This window comes from Podarcis tiliguerta (genome assembly GCF_965153285.1).
Source record: "Podarcis tiliguerta genome assembly, chromosome: 4".
Classification (NCBI taxonomy): domain Eukaryota; kingdom Metazoa; phylum Chordata; class Lepidosauria; order Squamata; family Lacertidae; genus Podarcis; species Podarcis tiliguerta.
This window is the reverse complement of record NC_139537.1, coordinates 40,712,382-40,726,475: the sequence shown is the minus strand read 5'-3', so window position 1 is coordinate 40,726,475 and position 14,094 is coordinate 40,712,382. Positions and strand designations below refer to the sequence as shown.

Genomic DNA, 14,094 nt, shown 5'->3' with positions numbered 1-14,094 from the left:
GAAAAATAAGTTCATAATTATTAAAGCAGTAAGGAACAGTGAGAAACTGCAAATAAAAAGTCTTTGATTTGAACAATGCATGTTTAACCTTATAGGTGCAATTGATATTGAAATTTCACATGGTTTCCTTTTTGGCCCAGTGGGTTTAACCTTTACGTAATGGGAAACCAGATGGACGGGGTATAAATTATTATTATTATTATTATTATTATTATTATTATTATTATTAGGGGCATTTTATTTTATCCACTCTGCATTCCTTGCATTTCCTCATTTGTATGGAAATTATCTTAACACATGGGGGACTCTGTGGTCATGTTTAATAAACTGATGGCATTATTGAATTTATTGAATACCACAATGCACTCAGAGGTCTCAGGGTGGTTCACAGAAAATAACTTAAGGAAAAACTGTTCAAGTGCAGTGGTGGATTTTCAGTCTGCCGTAAAGAGATAGGAGACATGTTAGAAGATTAATAAATTACGAATGGTACAGATTGTTGGAAGAGACAGAAATTGTCCCTTCCAAGATCACTAAAGCTTGGGGGTGTTCAAAAGACTGACAAGGTAAACAAAAGGAAGCATTCCATCAGGCAAAACACACTTAGGGAATTCATTACTGGAGTCTGCGAGGGCCACTGGCTTAGAGAAGAAGGCTATGCATATTTATGAAGGATCTGTCTGTTCACTCTGGCTCACATGCAAGGCCAGGGTTAGTGCAGTGTAAAATGCTGACTTGGCCCATGGTACTGGGGAAAAAGGGGGGTGGGATATTTGTCTGATCCTGGAAGTATTTTTACAAGTCTTTGAACAGTCGGATGTTAGGACACCAAAAATAGGAGCAAGCAAGCTTCCTCTATCCAGAGGTTTATGGATGCAACCCTCCTGCATGGTTGAAGCATCTCCTATCCCTGGTCCAAGGTCTGGAACTTGAAAGAGAGGAGTCAAGCTGACTTTTCTAACACTCCTAGGCAAGCTAACCCTGCAAGGGCAATACTATTGACCTACTGTGAGTACATGGAAATGTTTTCGTCTGCTGCTATGACAATGAGGCCTTTCTCCCTTCCTGGGGCCATACAGAGGAGGGGCACAATTGGGTTAAGGTAGGGTATTGTTTTTGTTGTTGTTATTGATATAAATTTTTGTATTTGTATTTTTAGATCTTACAATTCTTGTTAAAATTCTTCAATTATACTTATATACTTCTTGATGTGTTTTATTTATTTACTGCTACTTTTGTTATGTTTATAATTATGTAAATCCTTTCATGTTGTAAGACACCTTGAGCTTGCAACTCTGGAAAGGCGGCATGCGAATGATGAGGATGAGTCCACCTCAGGGTGACACTGGGAATCACTAGAAGTAAATTTGTCCATACCTAGTATGAAATTACCGCTGGACAGTCATGCCCTAAAATGAGTCTGCTTCAACATTTCATCCATGGATTATTTCAGTATGACAACAGGCTGTGGATGACTCTAAAATTCTGGCAGTGAATGCTTGTGTGCCTTCAAGGGAAACAGAGATTATTTTGCCTGTGGTGGGGAGCCCCTTCCTATAAGTAGTTAAGTCCAAGGAAATATCTTTCCTAAAATATCACAAGGAATGAACACAAATTAGCATTTAGTTAAGCTTCAAACTTTCTGCCAGTGTAATCGCTGGCTTTGTAGGCTACCAAAGGAATGCAAGCGATCCCTAAAACATGGAGGCAATAACTCAACCATTTCTTTTTCTCTGCTTCCCCTCATCTTCTGCTTCCCCTCATCAATTCCAGTGAAACTTGCATGGTAGAAATGCTAATCAAACTGAAGCATCCAGCAACTTCCCAACTTGCTCTTACAATTAACAGAGGCATGTTGTATATATTGTAAGCCTGTTATTTTATACAGTGCTAAAATAACAGAGGAAGTGGCAGAACTCACCATAAACGCTTTCCTTTTTCTCTTATAATGGCAACAGCGCCAACCTGAGAAGAGACAGAACTGCGTTCCAGCTGAAAATAAGCCCTGATTTAATGACAGATGATGATTACTTGTTGCTAGCACAGAGCATCTGAAGAACATTCCAATAATATAGACATCTAAATCAGGGCTAACTTGCTAAACAGTTAGCAAACAAGGCTACCTATATTTCTGGCAATTCAAATAAGGATGGATTTAACTTCTTGAATTAGAGAAGCGGCATTTTCCCCTCCATTTGAGATGTCTTCATGCCAAGACAAGCTATTATTACTACTACTGAACACTGTATGTTTAAGGAAGTTGTAAGTGGCTTCCTCTGGTTATAAAAAAGAGGGGAGTAGCTATGTAAACAAAGCCAAGTTGAAGAGTTTACAGAAACCGACTTCCACATGGTCTAGCCAAAATCTGCTCCATAAGGTCTGGAGTAAATCAGAGAGGCAATAATGGCATATGAAAAAATCCACAATCTGGTTACCTTAACATTATGATTTTATTTTAACAGTTATGATTGAAATCACCAAATTCTACAGTCCTGTGCACACTTACTTCGGAGTAAGTACCACTGAAATATAGCAAGTAAATATTGTTGTTGTTGTTGTTGTTTTGTCGTTTAGTCATGTCCGACTCTTCGTGACCCCATGGACCAGAGCATGCCAGGCACTTCTGTCTTCCACTGCCTCCCACAGTTTAGTCAAACTCATGCTGGTAGCTTCGAGAACACTATCCAACCATCTCATCCTCTGTCATCCCCTTCTCCTTGTGCCCTCCATCTTTCCCAATATCAGGGTCTTTTCCAGGGAGTCTTCTCTTCTCCTGAGGTGGCCAAAGTATTGGAGTCTCAGCTTCAGGATCTGTCCTTCCAGTGAGCACTCAGGGCTGATTTCCTTCAGAATGGATAGGTTTGATCTTGCAGTCCATGGGACTCAAGAGTCTCCTCCAGCACCATAATTCAAAAGCATCAATTCTTTGGCGATCAGCCTTCTTTATGGTCCAGCTCTCACTTCCATACATCACTACTGGGAAAACCATAGCTTTAACTATACGGACCTTTGTTGGCAAGGTCTACTAGCCAATAACTATCATTCATATCCTTGTTCTCTAACCTTATACCTACGCAGGACTTGTATTTCATCTCAGTTGATGGTCTTTATTTGGGAAGCAGGTAAATCACCTGACCTTCCTCAGAACAAAGCTGTGAAGGAAATTATTTCCATTCGAAAGCAAATTATTAGTTTGAGAAGAAACACACATCCAAATTACCTTCTGTGCACAATTTCATCAAGTAAATTAGGAAAATAACTCCCTTTGAATGCAGGAATGAGAGCAATAAAGTTATCTATGGAGATATTTGATAAATCAAAATAAGTGTGCATCTCTATAGATAGTTCTGCCTAGTGATAACTCCTGGTCCTTTCCTAAACAACCAAACCCTGTGCAACAAGGGATATTTTATTATTTACTAATTACAGCACAAAATATGACATTCCAAGGTTATCTCTTCTACCTGTGACGATAGCCTTAACCAACCCAGAGAAGAAATTCTGGCTGCTATAGTAACGGGTAATGGTCCAATTTAACCCAGTTACCAGAATGCTGCTAATTCTGGGAGATAATGATGGGGTAGGTATAAGACAGATTGAAAATCCTGGAGTTTTTAATAGAACTGTGAGCAGTACTGTTATAAATAAGGGCTAGACTGGGCCATGTACACACAAAAAGAAAAATGGAACCAGCAGAGCTAAAAAATCTTCATACTGCTAAAGTAATACATTGACTGCATTAGAGCAGTAAGAAAATGTCGCTTGTATTGACTGGGTAGAGGTGGTTGTATAATTCTAAGTGCAACCACCTCTTTCTTCCTTTGAAGAGACTTTACCAAATTTACTTCACAAGGCTGTTACTTAAGGCTTGTCCAAGGCTTGATTTTGCAAAGTTTTTTGCAGATAAAATCGCTCAGATTCGGGAAGAAGTAGACTCCACCGTGGGAGCAGGGCAGGGGTGGGAGAGTGCTAGAGACCTGTCTAGTCATGTTGCGTGGGATCAATTCCAATCTGTTACCTCCGAGGATGTGGACAGGCTGCTTGGACGAGTGAAGCCAACCACCTGTCTCCTTGATCCTTGCCCATCCTGGCTTATAAAAGCTAGCCAGGAAGGACTGGGCGATGGGCTTCGTGGGGTGGTGAATGCTTCTCTCTGTGAGGGAGGCTTCCCAGACCAGTTGAAAGAGGTAGTCATGAAACTGCTTCTTTAAAAAAAGAACTATCGCCCAGCTTCAAATCTTCCATTCTCGGGCAAGGTGACTGAGTGGGTGGCTGCTGAACAACTCCAGGCACGCCTGGAAGAAGCGGACCATTTGGATCTCTTCCAGTCGGGATTCAGGCCTCATCATGGGACTGAAACTGCCTTGGTCGCACTGGTCGATGATCTCTGGCGGGCTAGGGACAAAGGTGAGAGCTGTTTCCTAGTTCTGCTGGATCTCTCAGCGGCGTTTGATACCATTGACCATAACATCCTTCTGGACCATCTTGAGGGGCTGGGAGCTGGGGGCACTGTCATACAGTGGTTCCGCTCCTTCCTCCTGGGCCGTGTTCAGAAAGTGGGGGGGGGAGATGAGTGTTCAGACCCCTGGGCTCTCACTTGTGGGGTGCCTCAGGGTTCTGTCATCTCCCACCAGCACAAGTTTGACCCAACCAGGTTTCTATCAGGTAGCAGGCGGGCTGCCTGATGCAGAATACATGCCCAGTGCCTTAGCCAAACCTACACTTTCCTGTAGTCAATAAAGTTGTGGCCTAATTGAACCCAATACCAGTCTCCTGTGTCATTCTGGTGGCCTCTCATCACCTGCCACAGTCATTATGCCTCTGTGTCTTGAGTGCTTTCAAACTCTTCAACTCCAGCATGACTTAGAAGAAGTGAAGCTTCTTGTGAATATGTTGGACTCCTGCATGTTGTTATATCCTAAGAGCTGCAGTTATTTCTCTTGGATTTAGAAGTTTGCCTTCCAGAATCTCTGAGGTCTAGCCACAAAACCAGAAATTCAAAGATGCCCAGAAAGGAAACATAAGGAAAGGCTAAGGGGGGAGAAAGACTTTGTGCTGGCCAATGACTGGTGTTTTATGGATTGTAATTATTCTAATGACAATTTGTTAATTGTTATATATATATATATATATATATATATATATATAGTGCTGCATTTCTGATTCATTTGAATAGAAAGCAGCATAGAAATATAATAAAAACAGGACAAAAGCAAGGAGAAAGACAGACGAAGAACAGAAGGTGCTGTCAAAAGATAATGTTTTAAAGTTTTAAAGGCTGCCTGGTGTGCCCTCCTTGCCTGGAAATAGCTGTAAAATTAATTGGCAATGAAACTGAAAAACCATGAAGAAGCTACTGTCAGAAGCTCATGCCTATGTGAAGCATCTTGCACAGCTTTCTTTGAACTTTCTACTGTAGACAGCTATCCCATTATTACCAGCTAGCATTGCCTAGATACCAACATGGTCAATGTTTTGGACATACCTACTGGTGCCAGTGCTGCATATGAACTGATTCTTTTGCCATGCTGGCAGGCTGCAATGCCACAATCAGGGAGAGCTTTTTGGCAGTGCCACGAATAAAAGGCATTGTGTTTAAATTGGCCCTCTCTGAAAAGATTTGCAAAAAACAACAGGAGTGGAATTATGCCGAGGAGTAGGCAAGTTGGCATCATGTGTATAAATGATGCATAAGTCACACTTATGCACACAAATATTAGTTGGTGTGCTTCTCTCTCCTTTGCTATTATGGATCTGAGGTTTGAAAGCTAATCCATTTACATGCATCAGCCTTTAGCTCTAACTCCATTTTGAGTTTCTTCCTATCAATTAATTACAGTTGCTTTTGCTTTTGGAGATAATCTTCCCTTCTTGGACTGTAGAGCTATTCCAAATACTGTTTGTTGTAAGAATGCAATTGGAGAGAAATAGTCTCCCAGCATTTCAAGTTCTGCTCCTGAATGTAAATGCCTGCTGATCATAAAATTATAGTATTTAAAATCCAGAAAGGGATTGCCAACATAGAATTAACAATGAGGGACATGATCCAGTGAAAAGGAAACACACTTACGACTCTTGGATGTCAGTGGAAGATGTAAACCAATGCTTCAATCATTTCCATTTGAAGGTATGGGTATTTGTGTTTAACACAATCCAGATAACCAGTTTCTCAAAATGTTTTTTCCAAGCAACAGTCTAGGCTACAGTATGTACATCCATTCAGTTGGCTTGCAGATCACAGCTACAACAAGCAGCTACAATAAATGGATAACAGTAGCATAGACTGACCTTACACATAAAAAACACTTCTGTCTATCATACCACATCTTTTAATGAAAGCACTCGGGCAGATCCAGATAACCCTATGGATATTGACATTCATTATAAAATACTGCCAGTGGGTTATGAATTATGAATTGTCCTATTATTGCCTTACTGCAGTCAAGCCCCCCCCCTTTTTTTTTTTTTGCTTTACATTAATGTTAATGCATTCTCCCACATCATACTTTCTTTTAGGGTATTGTTTAATATTTGCCTACCCCAAGCAAAATGGCAGTGCCATGTGACAGATGGCATGTAAAGCTAATAACATGGACTATCAACTCTCATCTGCACTTCAAAGTTTTAGAAAACCAATTATACCAAAAATTGAAAGTCAAGGAGCTCTGGAATTCAAATTATGCCCAGGACAGCAAATGCCAGACAGAATTCCAAACAAACTGTGTGTGTGTGTGTGTGATTTGGTTAATGTAAAAATCAGTATTTAGCACTGGGTCAGCACCTATAAAATTCATCTTGATACTTTTTGGCTTTCGTGCAAGTATTTTCATATACAGGAGCAAAAGCAGCACCAGGTAAGCTGCAGGGTTTGAGAATTGTATACTCCTGAAGACAAATTACTAGTAAGGTCAAAGGAAAAAAGAATCCAAGCACATCCCTCTTGATGGATGTGGGATCTTATTTCCTATACAACATTCTTTCATGTAAGTGGGTCTTAGCCAAGAATGGACTCTCCTTCACATGACCAAGGCTAGAAGAAACAATCTACCAGTAAGTTACTTTGCCCCAGTCTCACTGAAATGCACACAACTAGTAGGATGTTGCCTAGTAGGATGCTACCAGCTCAGAAAATATTCCAAGTTCTAGTGGTTCATACATACATACATACCCACCCACCCGCACCCAGAGAGAGAGAGAGAGAGAGAGAGAGAGAGAGAGAGAGAGAGAGATCTAATGCTCAGAAGTAAGTCCCATTGAGTTCAATGGATATCACTCACAAACAAGGAGGTATAGTATTTCAGCCTTAATTCCCATAATACTTCAGACAAATGCATACAGTGGTACCTCAGGTTAAGTACTTAATTCGTTCCGGAGGTCCGTTCTTAACCTGAAACTGTTCTTAACCTGGAGCACCACTTTAGCTATGGGGCCTCCTGCTGCTGCCGCGCCGCCAGAGCACAATTTCTGTTCTTATCCTGAAGCAAAGTTCTTAACCTGAAGCACTATTTCTGGGTTAGCGGAGTGTGTAACCTGAAGTGTATGTAACCCGAGGTACCACTGTAGTTTGCTGTAGGTAGTGTATTGCTGATGATAAAATTGCTGATTTTTTGAATTTGAAAAAAATCAGGTCTATAAACTACAAGTTGTACATCAATTTTATTTGCATATTTTCTTACCAGCTTTGCCACCTTTATTCTAGCAGGGTGCTTCAATCTTCAGCAGCTGCATTACAGGCTCAATTTTCCCCAATGTGGAGATGCGATGATAGAAAGAAATTCAACCGATGAAGCTTTCCTATCATATTTAACAGTCCTGCCAGGAAAGAAAATAGAAACTCTTAATAAGAAAGAAACTACAATTTTCATCACTACGATTTTACTGTCAAGTACTTAAGGATATTAATAGCCTCACAGGTACTTCATGTTAAAGAGAGCACCATAACTTCCTTATTCATTATCATTGGCAAAGAGCCATTGTGTAATTTCAAGCATTTCCAAGAATCCGTATTGTAATGTCTTAGCTCTTCATATACATGCTGGAAGTGAAAATGGCACTGACCAGCAAAGTGGAGATTTTCACTAGAAGAATATCCTACAGGGCCCTACGGGGACACTTTTTACAGCACTGAATACCCATATGCCAGGATGTAAGGATAGTTTTCCTTAGGAATTTACCAAAGCAATGTCTAAAGGTTTTGGTGGTTGTGTGAATTACCCATCCATATGAAACCCATTTAAGTAACACATCAAGTTGAGGCAGCCATGCTGGCCTGTAAAGGGGGGGGGGGATCCAAAATCCATAGTAGGGCAATACAAAAATGTCACAAAAAGTGTGTGTGTGTCAATTCTCCACAGTTCTTCATCCAACTAGATTATCTAGAGCCTCTCTACAGGCTCTCCATCCCTGGGCTAGATGACAAACAAAGGAGATGGGGAGTTGAAAATGGCTTGATAGGAGTTATAAAGGTAAAGGGACCCCTGACCATTAGGTCCAGTCGTGGCCGACTCTGGGGTTGCAGCGCTCCTCTCACTTTATTAGCCGAGGGAGCCGGCGTACAACTTCCGGGTCATGTGGCCAGCATGACTAAGCTGCTTCTGGCAAACCAGAGCAGTGCACGGAAACGCCGTTTAGCTTCCCACCGGAGCGGTACCTATTTCTCTACTTGCACTTTGACGTGCTTTTGAACTGCTAGGTTGGCAGGAGCAGGGACTGAACAACGGGAGCTCACCCCATTGCGGGGATTCGATCCGCCGACCTTCTGATCAGCAAGTCTGAGGCTCTGTGGTTTAACCCACAGCACCACCCTTTCATAGGACTTAGCTGACATTAAAATGAGGCTGTGCAGGTTTCAGGTTGCACCTAAGCCTACTGGGAAGGAGAAACATCCATTGGGTATTCCCCATCTCCGTAAATATGAAAAGCTGCTGACATTGCCCATCTTCATCCATGCATCTTCATCAGTTCAAGAGGGAGTCAAATGAGCCTCCCTGCAATAAACAGCTTTGGTTTACCCAGGCTCTTAGTCTGCAATTTGCCTTACACCTAGGTTGCAGTCCTTCTAAGGTATCTGTGCTATCGCTCTGCCATATTTTACTGCAATGGTTCTATTGCCAAAGTTTATTTCAGTTTTTTCATGATTCCTCATGTGAAGCTACCCTTGATCCACTAGAGGAAGGTGGGGTGAAAGGAGGCCCCACCCTTCCAAGGTGGAGATTTTGAGGGTTTTTGAGAGAGAGTTCATATCTTCCACTCCCAGGTATTATGCATCAACTCATCTGATGTACTTATATGCAAGAGCAGCCTATAAATGATTCTCAGATATGTCTCTGGTTCAGGTCTACCTCAAACACACCAGCTTGTCTTCAGCAAGCCTCTACTGGCCTTCCACCTACAATATGAGGATGATAAAACTAGCCTGCCTTACAAGGTTGTTCTGAATATTAATGTGATGGTTTGCTATCCTTGCTGCTGATGGGGACAGCTTTTCTAATTGTTAAAGTTCTACTTTTTTGGAGTTTGCTCCTGCCTGGTCTACTTAACGTTCTTCAAAAGATGCTGAGAGGACAGCTTTAATGTGGTCCAAGAAGAGATTCCAGGAGGTGGACCCCAAAATCCCTGGAGAAAGGAAAGCCATGAGGGCCCAAGTCTTCTCTCTCTTCCACCTCTCCTGCTTACTCTCCCCATCCCCTCTTTCTGTAATATTGCCAATTGGCAGCACAGGCTCCAATCCCCTACCCTGTACCACAGCATGATATCATTGTTGTGCTGATGCAGACTATCACATCTCCCAGTGATGGAGTAGCACAGGATGGTCCCTTCTTCATCATGATATTCAGACATTGCCGGTGGCCCAAGGGAAAGGCACCCAGCCTCTGTATCAAAGGAATCATTGAAAAATCAACAACACAATAAGCAGTATGCTTGAGAGAATGAGGCAGAAAGGTAAATCTCTGTGCTTATTCTCTAGAATCCCTGGTGTTCAAAATCACATATCTCCTTTTCTCTTTTACCCACACCAATTTGCTGCCTGTAGAATGGTGCAGGTTTAGCACAAACACACCATCATTACCTTCCTGGCTTTGAGAGTTTGGGCAGCAGATGGGCTGCTGCTGCAGTCCCTGCACTTGTAGCTTCCCAGCCTTGCTAAATACAAAAGATTACATATTCAGTAAACTAAAAGCAGCAAATCCATTTCTACAATTGTACCATTAAGTTCCTTAGACGTAAATCCCATGGATCACAGAAAATGGAGCTAAGTATTGATGAAAAATGCTATATGATTAAGGAAATCATAATATTTGGATGAAGGACCAGTGGAAGCAAGCATGGAAATGGGACTGGGATTGTGGCTTTTTGAAAGTAGTGAACATTCTTTTGGTTTGCTACAAGAATGGAGATTGCTGTTGTCTAAATCTTTTATTTGTTGAGGGCAGCTTGTGTTCCCTCATCTCATGGGCCACAAGCTGCCTAAGCCAGTGGTGTAGGTGGGGCCATGCCTTCTCTCTTTCTCTTTCTTTCTTTCTTTCTTTCTTTCTTTCTTTCTTTCTTTCTTCTCTCTTTCTCTCTTTCTCTCGCAAGATATTTTGCAAATATCTTGTTATAAGGAAGCTCATTCCAGTATGTAACTTTTCCACCAAAGTTTTTAAACTTAGAGCTTTTTTGTCACAGGAGCAGAAGCAACTGAAATTGGACTAGTGATGAAGACAAGTCAGAGAATACCTATATAGCAATGTATTTTTAATAATAAATGTTATTAAGGTTTATAGAGAAAAATACAAAACTTAATATCTTTTACCTTTTTTAAACCAAAGTGAGACTTTTATCTAGGTGCAATAAAAACACAAATGGGGAGGGACTGAGAAATGTCAAGCTAGATGAATTATTCATTCGGAATACTCTGGGCAAACAAATTCTCCTTTTGCTGTCATGAATCATTCTGCTGGCCAATCACAGAGATTGTCTCTCTAGTCGCTCATTGCAAGATAGGAGGTATGGACATTTTTCAGTCTGAAGGCAGTTCATGTACTGCTCATAGACTACTTCCTATTCATTATTCATATTTTGTTGCATGTGATCAATCAGTGCCAATAGACAAGACACAGGATTACAAAATGGCCCCTCCATTAACGGTTCTCACTTGAAGATAGTTTCACATCCAAATTCCAAACCATGGAAAAGAGAACTCTCTTGCTCTCCTTGTCTACTAAAGTTGTAATCTCATAAATACTTACTTGGAAGTAGGGTGCTATGGAGCTCAGTGGTATTGACTTCTGAGTAAAAATGCCTAGGATTGTGATGCATGCAGCGAGGGATAGAGGGGAATTCCATTCTGCCTGCATTCTGAATTTTAGAGTTTCTGGACTTAAATGCAGATAAGAATAAAAACATCAGAAGAGCCAGTTGCGTCAGGCCACTGGCCCATCTAGTCTAAGGTTACCAGATTTCTTTTCAATGAATCCGGGGATACTTCATTGAAATGAGTCGGAATGATAGGATTTTGTCAGGGGACTGATTTGTAAATCTGGGGACTGTCCCCAGGAAACGGGGATGTCTGGTAACCTTAATCTAGTCCAGCATTGGTTCATCATTTGAAACATTCCCTGAATCCAAAGCAATTACAGTGGTACCTCGGGTTAAGAACTTAATTCGTTCTGGAGGTCCGTTCTTAACCTGAAACTGTTCTTAACCTGAGGTACCACTTTAGCTAATGGGGCCTCCCGCTGCTGCCACGGCACAATTTCTGTTCTCATCCTGAAGCAAAGTTCTTAACCCGAGGTACTATTTATGGGTTAGTGGAGTCTGTAACCTGAAGTGTCTGTAACCCGAGGTATCATTGTAACTTGCAGATTGTGAGGTGCACTTTCTTTCAAATATTTGCACCTGTGTGCTTGGTAGTTATTACATTTCATAGACAATCTTGCATTGGTGAGAGGAACTGCAGTATGTACTCTGGTTATCAAAACAAAGCTTAACTCTTGACTTTTCCTGCCATCAGCGAACACGAGATGGCAGCATTTGCTATTCACGATATTCCACAGACTTTAGCATTCTCAGTACAAAGCTAGATGAATTCGTTCTCTCCCCCCCCCCCTCCGTTTACAGTTTACACTATGGCTGATCCAGTGTTTTATTCCGACCAATTTCCTTTTTACTGCCCTTTGTAACAGGATCTATTCCAGCAAATATTTAGAGTAGAAATACCTTGCCCATAAACTCTGCCTTTTTTCATGAGTTTAGAGTGGTTTGCTATAAAGTCAACCAACCAGAAATTACCAATTTAGCATTGTGAGCACGGTGTTTTACTGGGCAACGTGAAAAAGTTCACAGCGCTTTGTAAGTGCTAACTTTATGCTTTCATGCAGTCGCACACACAGTGTTCCATCTTTCAACGTTCCACAACAAAACAGCTCTTGGCAAATGCACTGATAACACTTCACTTTCTTCCTACTTTAGCCCTTTACCCTATGAAACTGGTTAAGCCACAGTAGCCAGTGCCTCTCATTATCCCTGACCACTGGCCATATTGACTAAGGCTACTGGGAGTTGTAGTCCAACTATATCTGGAGGGCACCACATTGGCTATGGGTTAAATTGTAACAGCTCTCCCCCCCAAGAAGACACACACGCTTCCCAAGAAAGCCCTGTATTATTTCACCCTTAGTACACCTTGGCAAGCATAGCAATTTATCTCCTTTTTTATCAAAAAGCATTGTGCACGAACTTTAAGAAAGGTAGTCATGCCTATCTGTTGCAGCAAAAGCTACAAAGAGTCTTGTGGCACCTTTAAAGAAGCTGGAAGTGTAAAGGCAGAGATCATTCTGTGTACAAGTAAAGGGTTAATCATTTCCGTGTTAAAATCAACTAGCCAAGAGGAAGATTCTGCTTACCAAGCAGGCAGAGTGGTATGATGTTGGTTGAGTCCTGATTGGCTGTGTAGCTCTTAGGAAGCTTTCCTCTCTATGTTCAGCTGAATGTCTTCCTGGTATGTACAGGGCCTGAAGTAAGAAAAACAAGAACTCACTGTTTTTTGTTCTGTTTGGCTCAGGAAAATACCATCAGGATTTCCGTTCTCTCTAAACTCTGTATCATTTAAGTGACTTTGCTAACAAAATACTAACACAAGCATTCATGGATTACAGCCTGCTTCATCAGATTTGTGAAATGTTACAGGTATGTATACACAGCTGGGGTAAGGTCAGAGGGAAATAAAATTATGATTATGTTATTTAACCCCTCAATCTCCGAGTGGTGCAAGATTCCAGTGGTTCCAAGGCACTTACCCAGGGTTCAGTTTCCTTGGAATGAGGGATAGAAGAGACTGCGGTGTTTTTATGATATATGGTCTATTTACACATATATACAACCTGAGCCTACAATGAAGGGATTCACAGCATTAACACTCCAAGAAGGATCCCTTGGATCCCAGCATAAATTGGGCATGGCTCTGTCTCTCAGCTGCCCAGCCTGCTTCTAGGCTCTAGTTCACACACACCCCTCAACTCTGGATTTTGTACTTCTAACTAACCACTAATTGAGGGGGGAGGCATCCATTTGATCTCTGGCACAGAGCCACTTCCTTTGTTATCTTAACAACCCATGTTTAGACAGCCATTACCAAGCAGCTGACTATTCCAAGAACTGAATCTTTGCTAGATCTAGGAATTAAAAGAGACTCAGGCATACATCTTAACCCCTGCCCCTTCCAGACTCACAACAATACAGCTATTGATTATGACTCATGGTGTGAATAATATTCTTCTCTAAGGACCATTTCTAAAGCCAAAATTTAGAGGCATTCTCTGGTTTATTGTTTTGCAGCTCTTTGCTCTATGCACTTGCAAAGCAGCTTAATTAATTCTTCTTACTGAATTTCTCTTAAATCAACATTTATTGCCCCTTCCTGCTTATTATACCTGAAAGATTTCAAGGTGAGCAAAAGAGAGGCTATCAGTAAGACTAGGATAATTTCTCAGGGGCATCTGCAGTTCTTTATCTGAGCCCCAGGTGGAGGAATTAATCTAACCCTCTTACCAGCAAAAAAATAAAATAAAAATCCTTCCAGTAGCACCTTAGAGACCAACTAGGTTTGTTATT

The 14,094-nt window shown here is 41.4% G+C and overlaps 1 protein-coding gene across 2 annotated transcripts in view; it reads right to left on the bottom strand.

Annotated features, from left to right (window-relative positions):
- The window catches only part of POU1F1 (POU class 1 homeobox 1), a gene marked incomplete at its 5' end in the record, with an annotated part of 56,542 nt that extends 44,710 nt beyond the window's left edge, over positions 1–11,832 (bottom strand). The window contains 3 exons of one of the 2 annotated variants that reach the window (XM_083439297.1): positions 7,677–7,812; positions 10,070–10,143; positions 11,232–11,832. Of the gene's footprint in view, positions 1–7,676; positions 8,036–10,069; positions 10,144–11,231 lie in introns of those variants that run through there. The other variant, XM_083439298.1, reaches the window with a different exon arrangement.
- Positions 11,833–14,094: the final 2,262 nt, after the last annotated feature.